We start from the raw sequence: 23,060 nt of genomic DNA on the forward strand, positions 1-23,060 counted from the left end.
CGGTGCTAGCCTGTATAAGGATACTTGGCGTGACACTTAGGACAGAAACAGAAGGGGGTCCGGTCCATTAGTCTTGGATGACGGGTGTGGTCGGGCCGACCAGGCCTTGATGAAAAGCGGAAGCCCCAAAGGGCCGCCGAAGCGGTCTTGATGTCGGTGCCAATACGCTAAAACTAAACCGGTACCAAACGAGAACAATACCGACAAATTTGATTATTTTCTAACTTTCCCGATTCGAAATACGGAGCGAAGAGGAAAACGTCCAAACCCGATGGCGGAAAGAAAACAATCTGAGATGGAGTCGACGCCCATGCGCAAAGGAGACGAAAGAGAGGAGTCACTTGGCCCCGTGACTCGAAAAAGACTTCTTTGAAGAAAAACAACTTGTAACACTCCACGCTGCAGATTCACATGCTGTGCATTATCCTGCCATCTAGTGTTGGGCTTGGAGTGTTACAAGTTGTTTTTCTTCGAAGAAGTCTTTTCGAGTCACGAGACTGAGGGACTCCTCCCTTTCGGCTCCATTGCGCATGGGCGTCGACTCCATCTTAGATTGTTTTCCCCGCAGAGGGTGAGGTAGGAGTTGTGAATATAGTAAATGTGCCCATGCAATGGAGCAAGTGTGTAGGTACATAATGTGTATTAAAATAGTTTTTATTTACAAATTTACTATTTTCATTCAACTTATAACGGCTACAGGCTCCCGGGGAGGTGGGAGGGCGCATGTGAATCTGCAGCGTCTCATGCCACAAACAGATGTACACTGGGTAAGTGACATTTTCTGTTCAATGGCATGTGTAGCTGCAGATACACATGCTGTGCATAGACTAATAAGCAGTAATCTCCCCAAAAGCGGTGGCTTAGCCTGTAGGAGTTTAAGTTGTCTGAAATAATGTTCGTAATACAGCCTGTCCTACTGTGGCTTGTTGTGTTAACACATCTACACAGTAATGTTTTGTGAATGTATGAGGTGTAGACCATGTGGCTGCCTTACAAATTTCTGTCATAGGTATATTCCCTAGAAAAGCCATAGTGGCGCCTTTTTTCCTAGTGGAATGCGCCTTTGGTGTAATAGGTAGATCTCTTTTTGCTTTAATATAGCAGGTTTGAATACATTTCACTATCCATCTGGCAATGCCTTGCTTGGATATAGGATTTCCTGCATTAGGTTTTTGGAAGGCTACAAACAATTGTTTTGTTTTGCGAAACTGTTTTGTTCTGTCAATGTAATACATTAGTGCTCTTTTTATGTCTAACGTATGTAAGGCTCTTTTGGCTACTGAGTCTGGTTGTGGAAAGAAGACTGGGAGTTCCACTGTTTGGTTTAGGTGGAATGGTGATATAACTTTTGGTAAGAATTTGGGATTTGTACAGAGAACCACTTTATGTTTATGTATTTGTATAAAGGGTTCTTGTATAGTAAATGCTTGTATTTCGCTTACTCTTCTAAGAGATGTGATAGCTATTAGGAAGGCTACCTTCCAAGTTAAGTATTGCATTTCACAAGAGTGCATGGGTTCAAATGGTGGTCCCATGAGTCGTGTTAATACAATATTAAGGTTCCACAAAGGTACTGGTGGTGTTCTTGGGGGTATGATTCTCTTTAATCCCTCCATAAATGCTTTGATAACTGGGATTCTAAAAAGCGATGTTGAATGTGTAATCTGCAGATAGGCGGATACTGCTGTGAGATGTATTTTAATAGAAGAGAATGCTAGTTTAGATTTTTGTAAGTGTAATAAGTAACTTACAATGTTCTTTGCGGAAGCATGTAGTGGTTGAATTTGATTATTGTGGCAGAAGTAAACAAATCTTTTCCATTTGTTTGCATAACAATGTCTTGTAGTAGGATTCTTTTGCTTGTTTAATGACCTCCATACATTCTTGTGTAAGGTCTAAGTGTCCAAATTCTAAAACTTCAGGAGCCAGATTGCTTGATTGAGCGATGCTGGATTCGGGTGTCTGATCTGTTGAGTTAACAGATCTGGTCTGTTTGGTAATTTGACATGAGGTACTACTGACAGGTCCAGCAGTGTTGTGTACCACGGTTGGCGAGCCCAGGTTGGTGCTATGAGTATTAGTTTGAGTCTGTTTTGACTCAGTTTGTTTACCAGATAAGGAATGAGTGGGAGAGGGGGAAAAGTGTAAGCAAATATCCCTGACCAACTGATCCATAACGCATTGCCCTTGGACAGAGGGTGTGAGTACCTGGACGCGAAGTTTTGGCATTTTGAGTTTTCTTTTTTTGCGAATAGGTCTATTTTTGGTGTTCCCTAGCGTAGAAAGTAATCTTGTAGGATCTGGGGATGAATTTCCCATTCGTGTGTTTGTTGGTGATCTCGACTGAGATTGTCGGCTAACTGGTTTTGAATGCCTGGGATGTATTGTGCTATTAGGCGAATGTGATTGTGAATTGCCCAATGCCAAATTTTCTGTGCTAAGAGACACAGTTGTGACGAGTGCGTCCCTCCTTGTTTGTTGAGGTAATACATTGTTGTCATGTTGTCTGTTTTGACAAGAATGTGTTTGTGGGCTATCAGTGGTTGAAATGCTTTCAATGCTAGAAACACTGCCAACAGTTCTAAATGATGTACGTGCAGTTGTTTTTGTTGAATGTCCCAATGTCCTTGTATACTGTGCTGGTTGAGGTGTGTTCCCCACCCAATCATGGAAGCATCTGTTGTGATCATGTATTGAGGCACTGGGTCTTGGAATGGCCGCCCTTGGTTTAAATTTATAGGGTTCCACCATTGAAGCGAGAAGTGTGTCTGGCGGTCTATCAACACTAGATCTTGGAGTTGACCCTGTGCTTGTGTCCATTGTTTTGCTAGGCACTGTTGTAAGGGCCGCATGTGTAGTCTTGCGTTTGGGACAATGGCTATGCATGAAGACATCATGCCTAGAAGTTTCATTACAAACTTCACCTGGTAGTGTTGGTTTGGCTGCATGTTTAATGCTATATTCTGGAACACTTGTATCCTTTGCGGACTTGGAGTGGCAATCGCCTTTTGTGTGTTGAGTGTTGCTCCCAAGTATTGTTGTATCTGGGATGGTTGTAGACGTGATTTTGGTAATTTATAGAACACCCTAGTTTGTGTAGAGTTTCTATAACATATTGTGTGTGAAGAAGACACTGTTGCTGAGTGCTGGTTTTTATTAACCAATCGTCTAAGTATGGGAATACGTGCATGTGCTGTCTCCTTATATGAGCGGCTACTACTGCAAGGCATTTTGTGAATACCCTTGGGGCTGTTATCCCAAATGGTAACACCTTGAATTGGTAATGCACGCCCTGGATGACAAACCTTAAGTATTTCCTGTGAGAAGGATGTATGGGTATGTGGAAATATCCATCCTTGAGATCTAACGTTGACATGTAGTCCTGTTTTTTGAGCAAGGGAATCACGTCTTGAAGTGTTACCATGTGGAAGTGATCTGATTTGATGTAGAGATTCAGTGTTCTGAGGTCTAATATGGGTCTCAACGTTTTGTCTTTCTTTGGAATTAGGAAATATAGGGAGTAGACACCTGTTCCTTTTTGATGGTTGGGTACTAGTTCTATTGCTTGTTTTGTAACAATGCTTGGACTTCTAGCTGTAACAGGTCTAAGTGTTGTTTGAACATATTGTGTGCTCTTGGGGGCACATCTGGTGGGAAATTTATGAATTCTATGCAATAACCATGTTGGATAATGGCTAGGACCCATGCGTCCGTAGTTATGTTTGTCCAGTTTTTGTAGTATGCAGTAAGTCTCCCCCCCACTGGTGTTAAGTGTTGGGGGTTTGTGACATTGAAGTCACTGTTTGGCTGGAGTTGTTTTAGGGCTTTGGAATTTTCCCCTTGCTCTTGGGAATTGTCCACCCCTGTATGAGCCTTGAAACCCTCCTCTCTGGTACTGCCCCTGATAGGTGGGTCTGGTTTGTGAGGTGGAAGGCTCTGGGGTTTCAGTATGAAACCCCCCTCTAAATTGTGGCCTTCTAAATGTGCCTCTGCTTTGTGGGGAGTAGAGTGCGCCCATGGCTTTGGCTGTGTCTGTGTCCTTCTTTAGTTTCTCAATTGCCATGTCCACCTCCAGCCCAAACAATTGTTCCTGGTTAAAAGGCATATTTAACACAGCTTGCTGGATTTCCGGTTTAAAACCTGAGCTCCGTAACCATGCATGCCTGCGAATGGTTACCGCAGTGTTGATTGTCCATGCTGCTGTGTCTGCCGAGTCCAGTGCAGACCTTATCTGGTTGTTGGAAATTGCTTGTCCTTCTTCAACAACCTGTTGGGCACGTTTTTGGTGTTCCTTGGGCAAGTGCTGTATAATGTGTTGCATCTCGTCCCAGTGTGCCCTGTCGTAGCGAGCCAGTAGAGCTTGCGAGTTGGCAATCTGCCATTGATTGGCTGCCTGTGCTGCCACTCGTTTGCCCGCAGCATCGAACATCTGACTCTCCTTGTCAGGCGGTGGTGCGTCCCCTGATGATTGGGAGTTTGCCCTCTTTCTTGCTGCTCCCACGACCACTGAATCTGGTGTCAGTTGCTGTGTTATAAACACAGGGTCCGTTGGGGGAGGTTTGTATTTTTTCTCCACCCTAGGCGTGATAGCTCTGCCTTTCACTGGGTCCTGGAAGACCTGTTTTGCGTGCTTGAGCATGCCTGGGAGTATTGGCAGACTTTGGGTGGATGCCAAGGTGTTAAATAAGAAATCATCTTCTATTGGCTCCTACATTGTGGAAAGTAGCTGCCCTTGATAATACCTGCATATATGCAGTGCTGTCCTCTGGAGGTGACGGCCTTGTTGGGTAACAATCGGGACTGTTGTCGGAGACCGGTGCATCATATAAGTCCCATGCATCCGGGTCATCCTGTGTCATCCCCGTGTGTGTCGGTGACTGCATTGGGGGCGTTGTTACCGGGGACAGCTGTGGTGAATGTAGTGGCGAAGGCTGTGGCGAAAACATTGGTGGTGGTGTTGTTTTGTCTCTTGCCACCTTTGCTTTTGGCTGCATTGCTGACTCCTGAAATGCCAGCTTTCTTTTTATTTTAATTGGAGGAAGAGTTTGTATTTTACCAGTCTCTTTCTGGATGTGCAGCCTCCTTTGAGTATGGTCTGGTTCCCCCATACTTATTTCCTGCTCAAATCTATGCTCTTGCATTTGGCTGGAAAGTCTGTGCTCTTCGGTGTAGGAGCCTATTTTCGGCTCCGAGGCTGCCTTTTTCGGTACCGAAGGTTTCGAAACAGTCTTTTTCGGTTCCGAAGCAACTTTTTTAACCTTGGGTGTGTAGAACTCTCTGTGCCGAGATCGTTCGGAGCCGGAATCTCGACCGGAGTCGGCTGTCATCGGCAGTTGCGAGGCCTTTTTCGGTGCTGATGGTTGATCACCGTGTTTTCGATGGGTTAAGCCATGGCCTGCTGGCGGTGGCATCCCCTTGGCCTTTATGATCTTGGAGTGAGTCTTGGACAGGGCAGTTTTACTCACAGTTTTCTGCGTTGTCATCTGTATCTCACTTTCGGAGTCGTCTGAGTCCGTTTCCTGGATGGAGATTCTTTCCTCCTCTTCGATGCCGATCTGTTCTCTCGGTGTCGACGCCATTTGAAGTCTTCTGGCTCTTCGATCGCGTAGGGTCTTTTTCAATCGAAAAGCCCGACAGGCCTCGCAAGTATCCTCCCTGTGTTTCGGTGATAGACACAGATTACAGACCAAGTGTTGGTCTGTAAAAGGATACTTCGCGTGGCACGTCGGACAGAAGCGGAAGGGGGTCCGGTCCATTAGTTTCGACAATGGATGTGGTCGGGCCGACCAGGCCCCACTAAAGAGTGGAAGCCCCGAAGGGCCGCCGGAGCGCTTCTATCGGTGTCGATATACTAACACTAAACCGGTACCGAGCGCGAACAATACCGTCGAATTTTCGATAATTAGCTAACTTTCCCGATTCGAAATACGGAGTGAAGAGGAACACGTCCGAACCCGATGGCGGAAAGAAAACAATCTAAGATGGAGTCGACGCCCATGCGCAATGGAGCTGAAAGGGAGGAGTCCCTCGGTCTCGTGACTCGAAAAGACTTCTTCGAAGAAAAACAACTTGTAACACTCCGAGCCCAACACTAGATGGCAGTATAATGCACAGCATGTGTATCTGCAGCTACACATGCCATTGAATATATATATATATATATATATATATATGGAAAATGTCACTTACCCAGTGTACATCTGTTCGTGGTATTAGTCGCTGCAGATTCACATGCTGTGCACATCCCGCCATCTGGTGTTGGGCTCGGAGTGTTACAAGTTGTTTTTCTTCGAAGAAGTCTTTTCGAGTCACGAGACCGAGGGACTCCTCCCATTTCGACTCCATTGCCCATGGGCGTCGACTCCATCTTAGATTGTTTTGCCCGCAGCGGGTGAGGTAGGAGTTGTGTATGCTAGTAATATTGCCCATGCAATGGAGTGAATGCGTATGTACATAATAAAGTTTTAAGTAATATATTTACAAATGTACAAATGTTTAAGATCTACTTCTAAACCGCTACAGGCTCCCTGGGAGGCGGGTGGGCGCATGTGAATCTGCAGCGACTAATGCCACGAACAGATGTACACTGGGTAAGTGACATTTTCCGTTCAATGGCATGTGTAGCTGCAGATACACATGCTGTGCATAGACTAGTAAGCAGTTATCTCCCCAAAAGCGGTGGTTCAGCCTGTAGGAGTTGAAGTAGTTTGAATAATGTTCTTAATACAGCTTGACCTACTGTTGCTTGTTGTGCAGTTAGCACATCTACACAGTAGTGCTTGGTAAATGTATGAGGCGTAGACCATGTTGCTGCCTTACATATTTCGTTCATTGGAATATTTCCTAGAAAGGCCATGGTAGCACCTTTCTTTCTGGTTGAGTGTGCCTTTGGTGTAATAGGCAGTTCTCTTTTAGCTTTAAGATAACAGGTTTGAATGCACTTAACTATTCATCTAGCAATGCCTTGTTTTGAAATAGGATTTCCTGTATGAGGTTTTTGAAAGGCGACAAATAGTTGTTTTGTCTTTCGAATTAGTTTTGTTCTGTCAATGTAGTACATTAGTGCTCTTTTGATGTCTAATGTATGTAGTGCTCTTTCAGCTACCGAATCTGGCTGTGGGAAGAACACTGGTAATTCTACCATTTGATTCAAGTGGAACGGTGAGATTACTTTTGATAAAAATTTAGGATTGGTCCGTAGAACAACTTTATTTTTGTGTATTTGAATAAATGGTTCTTGAATGGTAAATGCTTGAATCTCACTCACTCTTCTTAGAGATGTGATGGCAATTAAAAATGCAACTTTCCACGTTAAGTATTGCATTTCACAAGAGTGCATGGGCTCAAAAGGTGGACCCATGAGTCGTGTTAAGACAAGGTTGAGGTTCCATGAAGGAACTGGTGGTGTTCTTGGTGGTATAATTCTCTTTAGGCCTTCCATAAATGCTTTTATGACTGGTATCCTAAATAATGAAGTTGAGTGCGTAATTTGCAGGTAAGTTGAAATTGCCGTAAGATGTATTTTAATGGAAGAGAAAGCTAGTTTAGATTTTTGCAAATGTAGTAAGTATCCTACTATCTCTTTTGCAGATGCGTGTAAAGGTTGAATTTGATTATTATGGCAGTAATAAACAAATTGTTTCCACTTATTTGCATAACAGTGTCTAGTGGTAGGTTTTCTAGCCTGTTTTATGACCTCCATACATTCCTGTGTGAGGTCTAAGTGCCCGAATTCTAGGATTTCAGGAGCCAAATTGCTAGATTCAGCGATGCTGGATTTGGATGTCTGATCTGTTGTTTGTGTTGTGTTAACAGATCTGGTCTGTTTGGCAGTTTGATATGAGGTACTACTGAAAGGTCTAGTAGTGTTGTGTACCACGGTTGCCTTGCCCATGTTGGTGCTATTAGTATGAGTTTGAGTTTGTTTTGACTCAACTTGGTTACTAGATATGGAAGAAGTGGGAGAGGGGGAAAAGCGTATGCAAATATCCCTGACCAGTTCATCCATAGTGCATTGCCCTGAGACTGATGTTGTGGGTACCTGAATGCGAAGTTTTGGCATTTTGAGTTTTCTTTTGTTGCAAATAGATCTATTTGTGGCGTTCCCCACATTTTGAAGTAAGTGTTCAGTATTTGGGGGTGAATTTCCCATTCGTGGATCTGTTGGTGATCCCGAGAGAGATTGTCTGCTAACTGATTCTGAATCCCTGGAATAAATTGTGCTATTAGGCAAATGTGGTTGTGAATCGCCCAATGCCATATTTTTTGTGTTAGGAGACACAACTGTGTCGAGTGTGTTCCTCCTTGTTTATTTAGGTAATACATTGTTGTCATGTTGTCTGTTTTGACAAGAGTGTATTTGTGGGTTAATATGGGTTGAAATGCTTTCAGAGCTAGAAACACCACTAACAGTTCCAAGTGGTTTATATGAAACTGTTTTTGCTGAATGTTCCATTGTCCTTGGATGCTGTGCTGATTGAGGTGTGCTCCCCACCCTGTCATGGATGCATCTGTTGTTATTACGCATTGTGGCACTGGGTCTTGAAAAGGCCGCCCTTGGTTTAAATTTATACTGTTCCACCATTGAAGCGAGATGTATGTTTGGCGGTCTATCAACACCAGATCTAGAAGTTGACCCTGTGCTTGTGACCACTGTGATGCTAGGCACTGTTGTAAGGGCCGCATGTGCAACCTTGCGTTTGGGACAATGGCTATGCATGAGGACATCATGCCTAGGAGTTTCATTACTAATTTGACCTGTATCATCTGGTTTGGATACATGGCTTGTATTACATTTTGGAATGTTTGGACTCTTTGTGGACTTGGAGTGGCAATCCCTTTTACTGTGTTGATTGTTGCTCCTAGGTATTGCTGTGTTTGACACGGCAGAAGGTGTGACTTTGAGTAATTGATTGAGAAACCTAGTTTGTGTAGGGTTTCTATGACGTAATTTGTGTGTCGTGAACACTGTTTTTGCGTGTTGGTTTTGATTAACCAATCGTCTAGGTACGGGAACACATGTATTTGCTGCCTTCTGATATGTGCAGCTACTATTGCTAAACATTTTGTAAAAACTCTTGGTGCAGTTGTTATTCCGAATGGCAACACTTTGAATTGGTAATGTATCCCTTGGAATACAAACATTAGGTACTTTCTGTGTGAAGGATGTATTGGTATATGGAAATATGCATCCTTTAGATCCAGTGTTGTCATGTAGTCTTGTTGTTTGAGCAGTGGGATTACTTCTTGTAATGTAACCATGTGAAAGTGGTCTGATTTGATGTATGTATTTAATATTCTGAGATCTAGTATAGGTCTTAGAGTTTGGTCTTTTTTGGGTATTAGAAAGTACAGTGAGTAAACTCCTGTGTTTAGTTCTTGTTTTGGTACTAATTCTATTGCGTCTTTTTGGAGCAATGCTTGAACTTCTAATCCTAGAAGATTTATATGTTGTTTCGACATACTGTGTGTTTTCGGTGGGACTGTTGGAGGGAATTCTCGAAATTCTATGCAATAACCATACTGGATAATTGCTAGTACCCAAGTATCTGTTGTTATCTCCTCCCAATGTTTGTAAAATTGGCTTAATCTTCCCCCCACAGGTGTTATGTGATGGGGATGGGTGACTTGTGAGTCACTGCTTATTTTGAGGACTTTTGGGGCTTTGGAATTTTCCTCTACCTCTTTGGAATAAGTCCCCCTCTATATTGCCCCCGAAAACTTCCCGCTGATATTGGCTTTGGTAAGTGGGCCTTGTTTGTGATGTTGTGGTTTCTGTAGGTTGTCCTCGAAACCCTCCCCTAAAAGGTGTTTTGCGAAAGGTGCCTCTGCTCTGCGGGGAGTAGAGTGCGCCCATGGCTTTTGCCGTATCAGTGTACTTCTTGAGTTTCTCAATAGCAGTGTCGACTTCCGGCCCAAACAACTGCTGTTCATTAAATGGCATATTTAGCACGGCTTGTTGAATTTCTGGCTTGAAACCTGACGTGCAGAGCCATGCGTGCCTTCTTATTGTTATTGCAGTATTTACTGTCCTTGCAGCCGTATCTGCTGCATCCATTGAAGACCGTATCTGATTATTAGAGATACTTTGTCCTTCTTCCAACACTTGTTGTGCTCTTTTTTGGAACTCCTTGGGTAAGTGTTCTATCAAATGTTGCATCTCATCCCAGTGCGCTCTGTCAGATCTTGCCAAAAGCGCTTGTGAATTGGCAATGCGCCATTGGTTTGCTGCTTGTGCTGCAACCCTTTTGCCTGCAGCATCAAATTAGCGACTCTCTTTGTCTGGAGGTGGTGCGTCTCCCGAGGTATGAGAGTTTGCTCTCTTACGAGCTGCCCCGACAACTACTGAGTCTGGTGTTAACTGCGTTGTAATATAAACTGGATATGTTGGCGGTGGCTTGTACTTTTTCTCCACCCTTGGAGTTATGGCTCGGCCTTTAACAGGATCTTGAAAGATTTGTTTTTAATGTTTTAGCATTCCTGGGAGCATAGGTAGTCTTTGGTACTGGCTATGAGTGGAGGTTAGCGTGTTAAACAAGAAGTCATCCTCAATTGGTTCTGAATGCAAGGTGACGTTATGGAAAGCAGCTGCCCTTGCGATCACCTGTGTGTAAGATGTACTGTCCTCAGGAGGGGACGGCCTGGTAGGGTACGAGTCTGGGCTGTTGTCCGATACTGGAGCATCGTAAAGGTCCCATGCATCGGGATCATCTTGACTCATGGCAGTATGAGTCGGGGAGTGCATCAGTGGAGGAGTTGCTACTGGTGATGTGTGCACTGATGGTGGTGGAGAAGGTGGTGGAGTTGTTTTCTTTGCCACGTTTGCCTGTGGCTCCTTGTCCTTTTCGTGAAAGGCAAGTTTTCTTTTTATCTTAATTGGAGGAAGAGTGGTTATCTTCCCTGTGTCTTGATGAATGTGGAGCCTCCTTTGAGTATAGTCTGGCTCTACAGCTTGAAGTTCCTCTCCAAATCTATGTTTTTTCATTTGGGAGGTCAATCCTTGTTCCTCTGTATAGGAACCTGTTTTCGGCTCCGAGGCTGGATGTTTCGGAACCGAAAATTTTTCTGAGGTCTTTTTAGGCTCCGAAGAAACCTTTGTAATTTTCGGCGTGGTGGTGTCTCGATGCCTAATTTGTTCGGTGCTGCTGTGACGGTGCCGAAATTTCTCGGAGCCGATGTCTCGGGTCCGAGATTGCTGTGTGGCGGTATCTCGACTGGAGTCGGATGACTTCGACACCAGCGTTCCCTTTTTCGGTGCCTTGGCTCGGTCACCGCTTGTTTGGGTTAAGCCATGGCCTGTTGGCGGTGGCGTCCCCTGGGCTTTTGTTGACTTCTCGTGAGTCTTATGTTTCGACGTCTTACTCACGGTTTTCGGCGTTTCTTCGGCCTCGAGCTCTTCCGAGTCCGACTCTTGGATAGAGAAAGCTTCCTCTTCTTCCTCGAAACGCTCTTGTTCTGTCGGCGTCGACACCATCTGCAGTCTTCTGGCTCTTTGGTCTCTTAACGTCTTTCTGGACCGAAACGCTCAACAGGCCTCACAAGTATCTTCCTTGTGCTCTGGGGACAAGCACAAGTTACAGACCAGATGCTGATCCGTATACGGATACTTGTTATGGCATTTTGGACAGAAGCGGAATGGGGTCCGTTCCATCAGCCTTGAATTCACACATGGCCGGGCCGACCAGGCCCCGACGGGGGATCGAAAAAACCCAGAAGGGCCACCGGAACTCTTTTAAATTCGGTGTCGATCTGTTGTAACTAACCAGATACCGAACGCAAACAATACCGACGTCTTTTCCGAGATTCTAACTAACTTTCCGACCCGAAACACGGAGCGAAAAGGAACACGTCCGAACCCGATGGCGGAAAAAAAACAATCTAAGATGGAGTCGACGCCCATGCGCAATGGAGTCGAAATGGGAGGAGTCCCTCAGTCTCGTGACTCGAAAAGACTTCTTCGAAGAAAAACAACTTGTAACACTCAGAGCCCAACACCAGATGGCGGGATGTGCACAGCATGTGTATCTGCAGCTACACATGCCATCGAATATATATATGTATATATATATATATAGATAGATAGATAGATTAGAGTAAAACTGGACCAAAACGACAAAAACAATCCAACATACACGAGTAAAGACAAATTTTCGCTTAGAAACACAATAGCTCTAACTGGGGCCACCAGGTCTTGATGGAGTCATTTCCAACACTCCAACACCACTCGCGAGGGAGTGCAGGCTGGTCATGGAGTCGCACGGACCCCAGGTACAGTACCTTGTAAAACAATGAGGAAACAGACATTGCACAGAGTCTGGGAGGAGAGGTGTTGCTGGAGCCAGTGCGTGGTCGGTTCCTTACTGCCACCGGGGAGGTGAGGTGTTGGTTCCTTCATGCTAGGCAGGAGAGGTGAGGTGTTGGTTGGTTCCTTACGGTTGCAAGGGAGGTGATGCGGTGTCAATGGCGAGGCGTTGGGTCCTTACGACCCGGCAGGATTGAGGAATCCAGCAGGTCAACATGGATGACATTGACTTTTTACTCACAGGGCCACAGATGCTGTGGTGGAGTCGGTTGTCCTAGATGCCTAGGACAAGGCACTCTGGACTCATGCTGTGGCAGGACTTCAGAGATGCTGCAGAGGCATCGGGCATGTGTTATAAGCCATGGTTGTGGCACTCAGCAGGGAACCACAGCTCTAGTGGAGGCAGCAGTGTGGAGTCAGACAGCGGCACTATTTCCGAAGTTGCTCTGGAGTCAATGTGCTTAGTTTCTTGGTTACACCAGAACTCACTTCCAAGGGTCACGGAACTGGATTTGGCACCCCTTGGCAAGTCAGGACTCTCAGCAAGAGAACCCATGCGCTGGCAGGTGAAGTCTTTGATGGCCCTGAAACTTCTTAGCAGGAGGCAAGCTCAACTCAAGCCCTTGGAGAACCTTGGAAAGCAGGATGTAGAAAGCAAAGTCCAATCTTTTCACTACCAAGACAGAAGCAGCATGCCAGCACAACAAAGCAACAGGCAGAGCGGCAGTCACTCCTACAGCAACCAGCTCTTCTACCTGGCAGAATGTCCTCAGTCCAGAAGTGTTCTAACTATGAGGGGTCAGAAGTTCAGTACTTATACCCATTTCTGTCTTTGAAGTAGGCAAACTTCAAGGAGAAGTTTTTGTGGTACCCTGCCTTTCCCTGCCCTGGCACCAGACACACACTGTGGGTTGGAGATTGCTCTGTGTGAGGGCATGAGGGCCGGTACAGCCCTACTCAAGTGCAAGTGTCAGCTCCTCCCACCACTCTAGCTCAGAAAGACCCATCAGCCTAGTGATGGGCCATCAGGATACGCAGGGCACATCTCAGCTCCCTTTGTGTGACTGTCTAGAGTGAATACACAAACAGCCCAACTGTCATCCTGACCCAGACATATACTCAAAAGATAGGCAGAGGTACAGAATGGTTAAGCAAGAAAACAACCGCTTTCTAAAAGTGGCATTTTCATACTTACAGTTCAAAAACCAACTTTCCCAAAAGATGTATTTTTTAAATTGGGAGTTCAGAGACCCCAAACTCCAAATCTCTATCTGCTCTCAACTGAAAAAATATATATTTTTTCTAGGCAATCCCCATGTTACCCTATGGGAGACAGAGACCTTGCAATAGTGAAAAATTTATTTAGCAGTATTTCACTATCAGGACATGTAAAACACACCAGTACATGTCCTACCTTTTAAATACACTTCACCTTGCCCAGGGGGCTGCCTCAGGCTTACTTTAGGGGTGACTTACATGTAGTAAAAGGGTAGGTTTGGGCCTGGCAAGTAAGTGCACTTGCCAGGTGAAAATGAAAGTTTAAAACTGCACACACAGACTTTGCAGTGACAGGTCTGAGACATGTTTACGGGGCTACTCATGTACATGGCACAGATAGTGCTGCAGGGCCACTAGCAGCATTTGATTTACAGGCCCTGGGCATACATAGTGCACTTCACTAGGGACAGACTAGTAAATCAAATATGCCAATCACGGAGAAACCGATCACCAATACATTTTAGACATAAAATATATGCAACTTAGAACTGGTTAGCAGTGGTAAAGTGCCCAGAGTCCTAAAGACAACAAAAAAGGGTAGAAAAAAATAGAAAGACAACAGAAAAGCTGGGAGATAACTGAGAAAAAAAGGGTAGAAAAAATAGAAAGACGACAAAAAGCTGGGAGATAACCGTGTAAAAAGGGCCAGGTCCAACACAACCCCCGTCTAGCCTAAAGCCAGGGTAGACTAATCAATACCTTGATGGACTTCCCTGCTTAGGGTGCTAGAATATGGACCCTGGCCCGCAAAAGCAGGTGCGTGTTCCAGTTCTACACCTTTCTGAACCCAACTGGATTCTTCTGTTCATAATCTCAGAGCCCACTAAGCTAACCCATGGGGAATCCTTCTCTCCTGTGGGCGCCATCTGTGCAGCACCTTAACTTACTTTACTCATAGATGTATCCCAGTAGGCAGGCAATACCACCATTGCCAATGCAGGGGTGTGGCCCATTCTATCCTCCGGGTGTGACTCCTGTCCCCAACCCAAAGGCAACACTGTCCACAAGGACAGCAACCCACAGTGGCTACATACAGCGGTCAGTGATGAGATCCAAGCATCAGCACTTCCAGGGCTCTCTAACCTCTGTGGTTTCTCAGAGTGGGGGGGACAGTAGGTCCAGGTGACTGGCATCCTTTGTCTACTCTCCCTTCCATCAGTTAAGGGGTGGTATCCTGAGACTGGTACTCCAGCCCAGGGTCTGTACTCTTAGCTGAAAAGGAGTCAGGGTTGAGTCCTTCCTCTCTGCTGCTCTCCTTCCCGGGGCTCTGTACCCTCCATTTGGTCGTAGTACCCCAGGACTCCAGAACTGCCAGGATGCCTGTGGCAGCCATCCTTCACAATTACCACCCCCGTCATGCCCCCCCAAGCTCAGGGGTGCTAACCTGAAACTGGTTCCCTATGATTCCTTAGGCTTAGCTGGTGTGTGGCAATTCCAGGAGTACAACTCACCCTCCCCTTCCCCCATTCTCCCCCCCCAGGGGAAACATATTCCTGTCCATCTGAGAGAGTATCAAGCCCTCCCAAGCCAACAGTGGCTTTACCAGGGTCATTTGTGGGGACCAGCAACCTCAGAGCAGGCCACCCCGACCCGCTTGGGACTGTCTCCCCCTCCCACTCCTCCATCTGGGCTCCTGCACCCTCCTCTACAGAATAGTGCTGCCAGACACCAGAACGGATGGGAAACTTGTGACCTCAAGTTATCCTCACAATATGGGACTCCTATCAGTGGATGGTCTCCTGGTACAGACCAAGTCCACCTGCTTGTGACCCCTCTGAGATCGGTCCAACCACTCAGGCTGAAGACAGGGCACCCTGGGGGCCTCTGCCATATCCCATCCTTCTCCTACCCCTGGAAAAGACATGGGACCCTTCTCCCCATCCCCCCGCCAACCCCACTCCCAACTAAACTAGGACCTGTCTAGGGTACTGTAACCCTACCCCTCACTCTGATGGGGAAACCTGAGCCACTTCCCTTAGGCTTACTCCCTCAGTGCCTCATCAGACCCACTGGTACTTGCCCAGAGTTCTGTCTCCCGTGCCAGTTCCCTGGCATCAGAGAACTTGCACTCCACCAAGTATTGTTGTAGCTCTGGGTAACTGTGACTGAACATATGCTCTTCAGCAATCAAATTGTACAGCCCCTAACAGGTTTTAACCATACTACCCTTCACCCAACCATTCAGTGCCTTAAAAAAAGTATTCCATTTCATCCCCCATTTGGTTAGACAGTGTCTGATTGCCCCTGAAGCTCAACCTACCCTCTTCTGGGGTGACTCCATAGTCCCATACCAGCTTCCTCCATGGAGGTACACCTCTCCCTGTCACTCCCTTCTAGAGCCAGTAGAGTGTCCCTCCCACCACCAGGAATATGACTCCCCATGCCAGTTCCCCAATCCACCTCAGGGACCACGTGCACCTCTGGAGCTATCTCATATGCCTGAGCCCACTGGTGTATGTCACTGCCCTCCTCCGAACCAAGGGCCAGATGTACGACCATTTAATTTTGCAAGTTTCTAACTGCAAATCACTGTGAATCGCAATTAGAGACTCGCAAAATGAAACATGTCTCACAGACACATTTAGCAATTCCCAATAGGGTCGCAAATGACCTACCTCTTTAATATTCATGAGGTAGGTCGCAATTTGCGACTCCATTAGGAAAGGCCGCACTCACAGGGATGGTGGCCTGCTGGGCTAAGCAGACTACTATATCTGTGAATGCTTTTCAATAAAGCAGTTTTTGATTTGTAAGAGGATAACGGGATGCAATTGAAAAAACAAAAAGTGAACAATATTCTTTCATTTTCTCAGAGTAGGCATACATTCACAAAGGGGAAGGGGTCCCTTGGGGAGCCCTTCCCGTTAGCAACAACTTGAAATTGGTGCTAACTGCGATTGTTTTGCAACTGCATCCATGGTCACAAAACAACATACATACCACTGCGACTTGCAATTAGGAAGGGATGCCTTGGGATGACCCGTCCTAATTGCAAGGTGCAATCCCTATTTTGCGAGTCAGTAACTGCATACCACTTCACAAAATAGGGGTGGTACATCGTACCTAGTCTTTTTGTGGTCGCAAACGGTGATTTTCGCCTTATGCGACTGCAAAAAGGTGTTGTACATCGGGCCCTTAGTCTCTGGATATGTGGATCTTTTCTTCATTACTGGACATGGTACTTTCGCTGCCACCATCTGCGCTGAACTCGACCTTCCTGGCTTCCAGTTCCATCAGACTGAGCTACTGAGCTAAAAGAGCTTTCTCCTCCTCAAGGGCTAGTCTTGTTTTCTTCAAAGCATTTTCTCTCTCCTGCTTAAACCTGAGCTTTATCAGCTTTAACTCAAACTTCCTGGTTCTCTGCCTATTCTCCAGCTCCTCTGGAAACAGACCTGGAGAGGAAACACTGCTGCCAGTTCTGGAGGGAACTGTTCCACCATTCCAGCTGCCCCCCAGTCCTAGAGGAGAAGCTGGTTCCCTCAACCATCTCAGGTGCAGGCTTTGTTCCTCATCAAAAACAGTCTCATACTTTGTGAGCTCACCAGTCTGCTTGTTTGCCAACCAAGTCCTCAGCACCTTATGCAGATCTTCCTTCCTAGTAAGGCCTTTAAAAGGAAATTTGAACTTCTTGCAGATGTTTTTGAGCTGAGGCACTGTATAGGTTTCCAACCTCTTCAGCTCTAACACCAAATCTGCAGCTCCAACCGATGGCTCACCAGACTGTGACATGATTGTGGATAAAACTCAGTATATGCAAAAAGAGAAAAATCAAACAAGTGTGTTTGGGTGTAATGGTCTGCAATATGGAAGCAGAGTACACCAATCACTGTATGTAAAGAATAAATAAAAGTCTTATTCCACCGCTGCCACCAATGTTAGAAATGGGGTATCTAGTTAGCATTGGTTTGCACCCTGTCCAAATAGGGACCCTCACTTCAGTCAGGGTAGGGGTATCACAGAGTTCTGCAAGTCAATGTGTAAAGTATTTGCGTGCGTGCGTGTGTGTACACATTGGCGCGCACATGCACATACACTTTTAGAAAAATAGCTAATATTTATCAACAAGACCAAAACAACAAAAAAATCCATCCTACACAAGTAGATTCAAATTTCCAATGATTAAATCTTTGTAAAGTGCATAGAAACACAATAGCTCTAAATGGGGCTAACACGTCCTCTTGATGTAGTCATTTCTAACAGTCAAACGCCACTCACAATGGAGTGCGGGCTGGTCATTGAGTTGCATGAACCCCAGGTACAGTACCTTGGAAAACAATGAGGAAACAAAGACATTGCAAAAAGTCTGGGAGGTGAAGCGTTGCTCGAGCCGGTGCAGGGTTGGTTCCTTACTGCCACCGGGAAGGTGAGAATAAATCTTAGTAAAGTGCTTAGAAACACAATAGCTCCAACTGTGTTTGAGGATAACCCTGCAAAAAGGGCCAGGTCTAACAATGGCTTCCCCACCATAGGTGGTCTTTCAGGTGAAGGAATTAACCACCTAGACCACAATAGTCCATCCATTTGCCACATATCCAGAAATGCTTCCGTGGACAGCCTCTGGTGTTGTATGTGGGTTTTTCTAGTTGTGCTCACAAGTCCATTCCCTTACACCACTCAGGGAGACTGGGCAGTGAGTCTGCTCTCCATCTCCAGGTTATGTCTTTGCTATCCCCAACCTCGTCAAGGACGGTCAAGAGTGCCTGTGTGGGATGAGTGAGGAGGATCCTTCGGTATCCAGGTGAAAGTATCCATATGTTGCAAGTAGGCTGCGGGGTGGGGGGTGGGGGGGGAGGAGGACACTGCCACACAACATAAAAATCACCCCTTGGACATGGGCATCTGGGACACTCCAGATCAGGGTCCTGCCAGCCGGCCAAACCAGTGAAGGGAAAGGTAGGTGGTGTGAAGGTAGTCAAGTTGTACAAGCCTAAGCCTCAAGGATATTGCTATTTCTTCAGGGGCCAACCATGCCAGGGTCCAGTCCATGTCATCAAGTCTCCAGACCCATCCCTCCGATTTCTGTCCAGGGACTGGAAACCATTGGGGGCATGTCTTACCAGTATGCTGTAGATATGGGCCACTCCGCCTTTCCCAGCTTACCCATCAATAACTTTGCCTCAAGGGGACTATATGGGGGGGAAGGACGGGCGAACCTGTTGATTTTTGGATTGGGTATGAGATGCTGAAGTCTTGCTTTACCTAGTCCTGAGTGAGAGTGAGAGTGAGAGAGTGAGAGAGTGAGAGAGTGAGAGAGAGAGAGAGTTTTAGCATGGGTGGGGAATACAGGGGTGGGGCTCAAAGTGTCCCAGTATGGAGGTAGTTGTGTCGTTCTGGGGGACACAGCAGATTTCAGACAGTTAGTGAGGTCGCATTAGCTCCCATTCCCAGGCTGCGGGTAGCGGTTCTATGTGTGCCCTCTGCTTAAGAAGGAGGAAGGTGATCTGATCCCAGCCCACAGTATGCCCTCCAGCAGCCCCATATCTTATCAAATTTCCGAGGACTTCTTCTGGCTACATACACCACTTTTTCAACCCCCATGTACATGTCCATCCCTTTTATCCCCTGGTAGGTAGTGTTTGACATCAGACATTCCCTATATCCCTCTTTGTGACTACCAGGTCCATGGATCAGAACACCAATTTCCTGCGGGGAAGGTCAATATCCCCCAGGTCACCCTGGAGAATTAAGTGGGAATTACTCAAGATATCTTCTTCAAAGATGTTCGCCCGGTTCTCTACACATGCTCTACTAAAATTTACACATTTCAGAACACTCCCATAGCTTGTGAAAAAAAGGACCTAACGGAGACCCCAAAACGTAGGCAGTCCACACTAGCAATATTCCACATCCTATGGTGTCTGTTTCTAGCTATATACAATCTATGAAGGATTTTTAACTGTCAATCTGGAACGAGCCACCTCTCAGGAATGCATCAAGGCCACCGCCTATTCAACATCCCCCATGTCTCATTCCCAGTCTACTGAAACCTCCCAAGGTTGTTAGGGATATTGCTTATGATTACTTTGTATGTGGCAGAGACCTCCTTACGCCCACCAGCTGGCTCTCTCTGTGGGGTGGGGGGGGAGGGGTCACAACCCCAGGAGGCCCAACAAGTCCCCAGTCTCAAGCTGTAGGGAATGTCTAAGTTCTGTGTATTTATGGAGTTGCATGCTCAAAAGATTGTAGTATTCTTGCAAGCTTGCAAAGGGCTTAATAGGTCCCCTCTTAAATCACATCCCCAAGAATGAAAATTCCAATCAGATCACAGCAAACACCTGCCAATTCAAGAACTTTGCGCAACATGCCACCTTCCAGAACAGGGTGCAACACTGGGCACTCTCCCTTGCCAATGTGTATGCGCCCTAGCCCTGTTCCATTCCACCAGAATGGAGACCAGACCTTCTGACTCCATAATGGAGGAACTGCCTCCAAGTAGGGCCCACAATGAAGTATCTATTGAGAGGTTCAGCAGGGTCCTCCATCAGGGCATGCAATGATTAGTAACTAGTTCAGGCTTAGCAAAAATGACATCTAGGATGTGACCAGCGAGATGTGTGGGATTGTGTACAATCTGATGTAGGTTGAATGCGACTAGGCCAGTGGTGATAGCTTTTGGATGGGGCATATTGGGTTTGTCAAACCAAATGTTTAGATCCCCAAGAATGCATAGGTTGGAGTATAGTGTAATAAGGTTTGAGACTGTGTCTAGAAAAGCATCTGGGAATGTGGAGTTAGGTGGAGGTCTGTAAAGGAGGAGAAAGTTACAGGAGGAAGTTGGAGTAGGGTGGCATCTGGTAAGGAGGGCTTCACAACCTTGTATGGAGATGTTGTCTGTTTTACTGAGGTTCAATGCCTGTTTGAATATAATAGCTAGGCCACCTCCTCTCTTGCCTATATGGTTTTGTGTGATGGTTTGATAGCCTGGAGGAACAGCTCCGTGCAACACTGGGGCCATGTCATCTCCCAACCAGGATTCAGTTATAAATAGTAAGTCAGGTTGTGTGTCTGTGAGCAGGTCGTAGATGTGGTGCTTGTTTTTTGAGAGTGATCGAGCATTTATGAGCTGGCAGCTTAGAAAAGGTGTATTAGTGGTAGTGTTGTTTTGTTTAGGAGAAGGGTAAGTAGTATAATGTGAGCTTGAAGCAGGAGTGTTGCTAGTTGTGATAACTGTTTGAGGCTCATAATAGTCTTGCTTTTCAATATAGTGTTCCTCTTCCAACAGGTTAAGGAGGCATTTTGTTGGGTCTGTGTGTGTGGGTGGTGGACTTGGTGGCTGAGGGAGCCATGAGGAGTGTGCTGTTTTTTGTAGGGTAATTTTATTATGTAATAGACAAGGGGATGCGAGGTTGCTATGAGTGGCATGTTTTTTATTTTGTTTGCGTTTGTTTAGAGTGGATGGAGTATGGGTTAGGGGTGGTGGAGGAGCATGTGGATCATGATGTAAGGCTCTAAATTGTGCAATGGAGGAGAGGCGAGTGAGTGAAAGTTGCTGCGTTGGGGTGCTTGTGGTAGGTGTTCGTGAAGAGTGAGAAAGTAGGAGTGGAGATAGGATGGAATTTGTATTCTTTTTGTAGTCCTGAGGGTGGGAGTGGGTATGACGATAAGAGTAATGTAAGTTTGTGTTGCTTTGATATGCCGTTTGTGGTCGGTATAGTTTTTGTGGAATAGTGAGAGGGGATTATTGGTGTAGTTGTTTTTGGTGAGGGATTTGTATGTGAGTTAGTGCTGGTGAGTGGAATGTGAGTGTTAGATGGGGTGTTGATGTGTTTTGGAGATGAATGTACGAGGTGTGTAAGAGGTGATGGATGTGTGCCAGGGGAGTTAGTGTTAGTTGCGATGACTGGAAGAGGTAATGTGTGGTGGAGTGAAATGTGGGGATTGTATAGTTGTGTGTAATTGGTGAAGAGAGGGGAAGAGTGTTTGTAGATGGTGTGTTTGAAGGCAGGGTTTGGGCATTGTTATTATGACAGGTGGTCTGTGGGGAGCAAACAGCGGATAGTGTTGTTGGTTAGTAAGAGCAGAGAGTGTGTATCTGGAAGGCTGAGACTGAGAGAAATGTATACTGTAGTTTTGTGTTGTGTGGGTGATGGCAGGTTGTGTTAGTGGGAGTGGACAGAGTAGTGTTTACTGCGAGAATGTAGGTGTTTGACTGTTGTAGTTGTGGGGGATATGTGTATATGGGTTGTATAAAGGGTATTGTGTTGGGTGACGGGACAATGCAATCTGCCTGTGGTCAGTTTGTGATGCATGAGTTGGATGTCTTTGTAGAATATGTGTTTGCATGTTGAGGGATGTGTAGGGGCTGGAACCATTCTTGGTCCACTGAGAACTGGGCAGCATTTCTGGCCCTAGTCCCTACCTGTCCCAAACAGGCCCCTGCCCTTGTCCTCTCCGCCCTTTGCCTCGACGCCCAGGCTGAGACGCCCTGAATCCTAGGCTCAAATAGCCCTACTGGCCAATAAGAAGCTGGTGTTCTTTTGCTAGTTTTGCTTCTGGTGGCCACCCTAACCCAGAGGAGCATTTTTGTTAGGCCTACCAACCTCCACATAGGTGCTTTCAATGAGGAGCTGGATTTTCTGTCTCAAGGCACCAGACCTGTCTCCTGATGCTCTTCTCCTGCTGGTGGGGGTAGCATGTGCAGCCCCCCTGCAACCAGCCAGAAAAAAACCACTCCTTGCTGCACTCTCCTGCCTGCACAGCCTTCCAGTTTCTTGAAGGGCACCAGTAGGTCAGCAGAGCCAACGACCAGTCCACAGTTGTCTAGGAGCTGTTCCGAGTTTCTTAGCAGGTCCATTCCCCCCAACTATTCCCCCAGGACCACTGGCACTGGAAATATCTATTCTAGTCCTGAGGGGTCAGAAGGAGTCAAGGTGCTTTAGTCCAACCTTGCAAGACATCATTGGACTTCTCCTTTCAACGTCGTCACTCTTAGGTCCAGGTTTTCTCTACAGTGAAACTAGGAGTAAATCTAAATCTTTAAGAACCATGCACCCCTGACAAATCCTAGGCCATCACATGATCCCTCCACCACTGTCTCAACCTTTCTGCCCAGCATTCTTGGGCAATCAATAATGGCAATTTCGAGTTGTCTGTAGAAACAGTTCCCTCACTTTCATTAATGACAAAGCTGCCTGATCCCTTCCAACCAAAATTTCAAAAGCAAGCCCCATTCTGTGTCTGGTTCTCTTCCTTTGTTCCAGTGGGCTTAGGCTACCCCAACCCAGGCACAGTGTGACAATCTAATTAACAGATATAGATTACATCCTCACCTCTTCCATCCCAAGGAACTGGGCCAATCACTGTTAATTACTCTACTGTGTGAGGAATACTGATTCCACTGCTGGCTAGCAGAATAATTAACTCAGCCCAGTATGGGTGACCAATTCTTAGACCTCGATTACTGTCAGGGAAGTATGACAAATCTTAAAGTGCCATAAGCTGTTTATGTGTGATATTGGGGACTGGAAATCCATACTCTGGG

The sequence above is a fragment of the Pleurodeles waltl genome, chromosome 6, assembly GCF_031143425.1.
Source record: "Pleurodeles waltl isolate 20211129_DDA chromosome 6, aPleWal1.hap1.20221129, whole genome shotgun sequence".
Classification (NCBI taxonomy): domain Eukaryota; kingdom Metazoa; phylum Chordata; class Amphibia; order Caudata; family Salamandridae; genus Pleurodeles; species Pleurodeles waltl.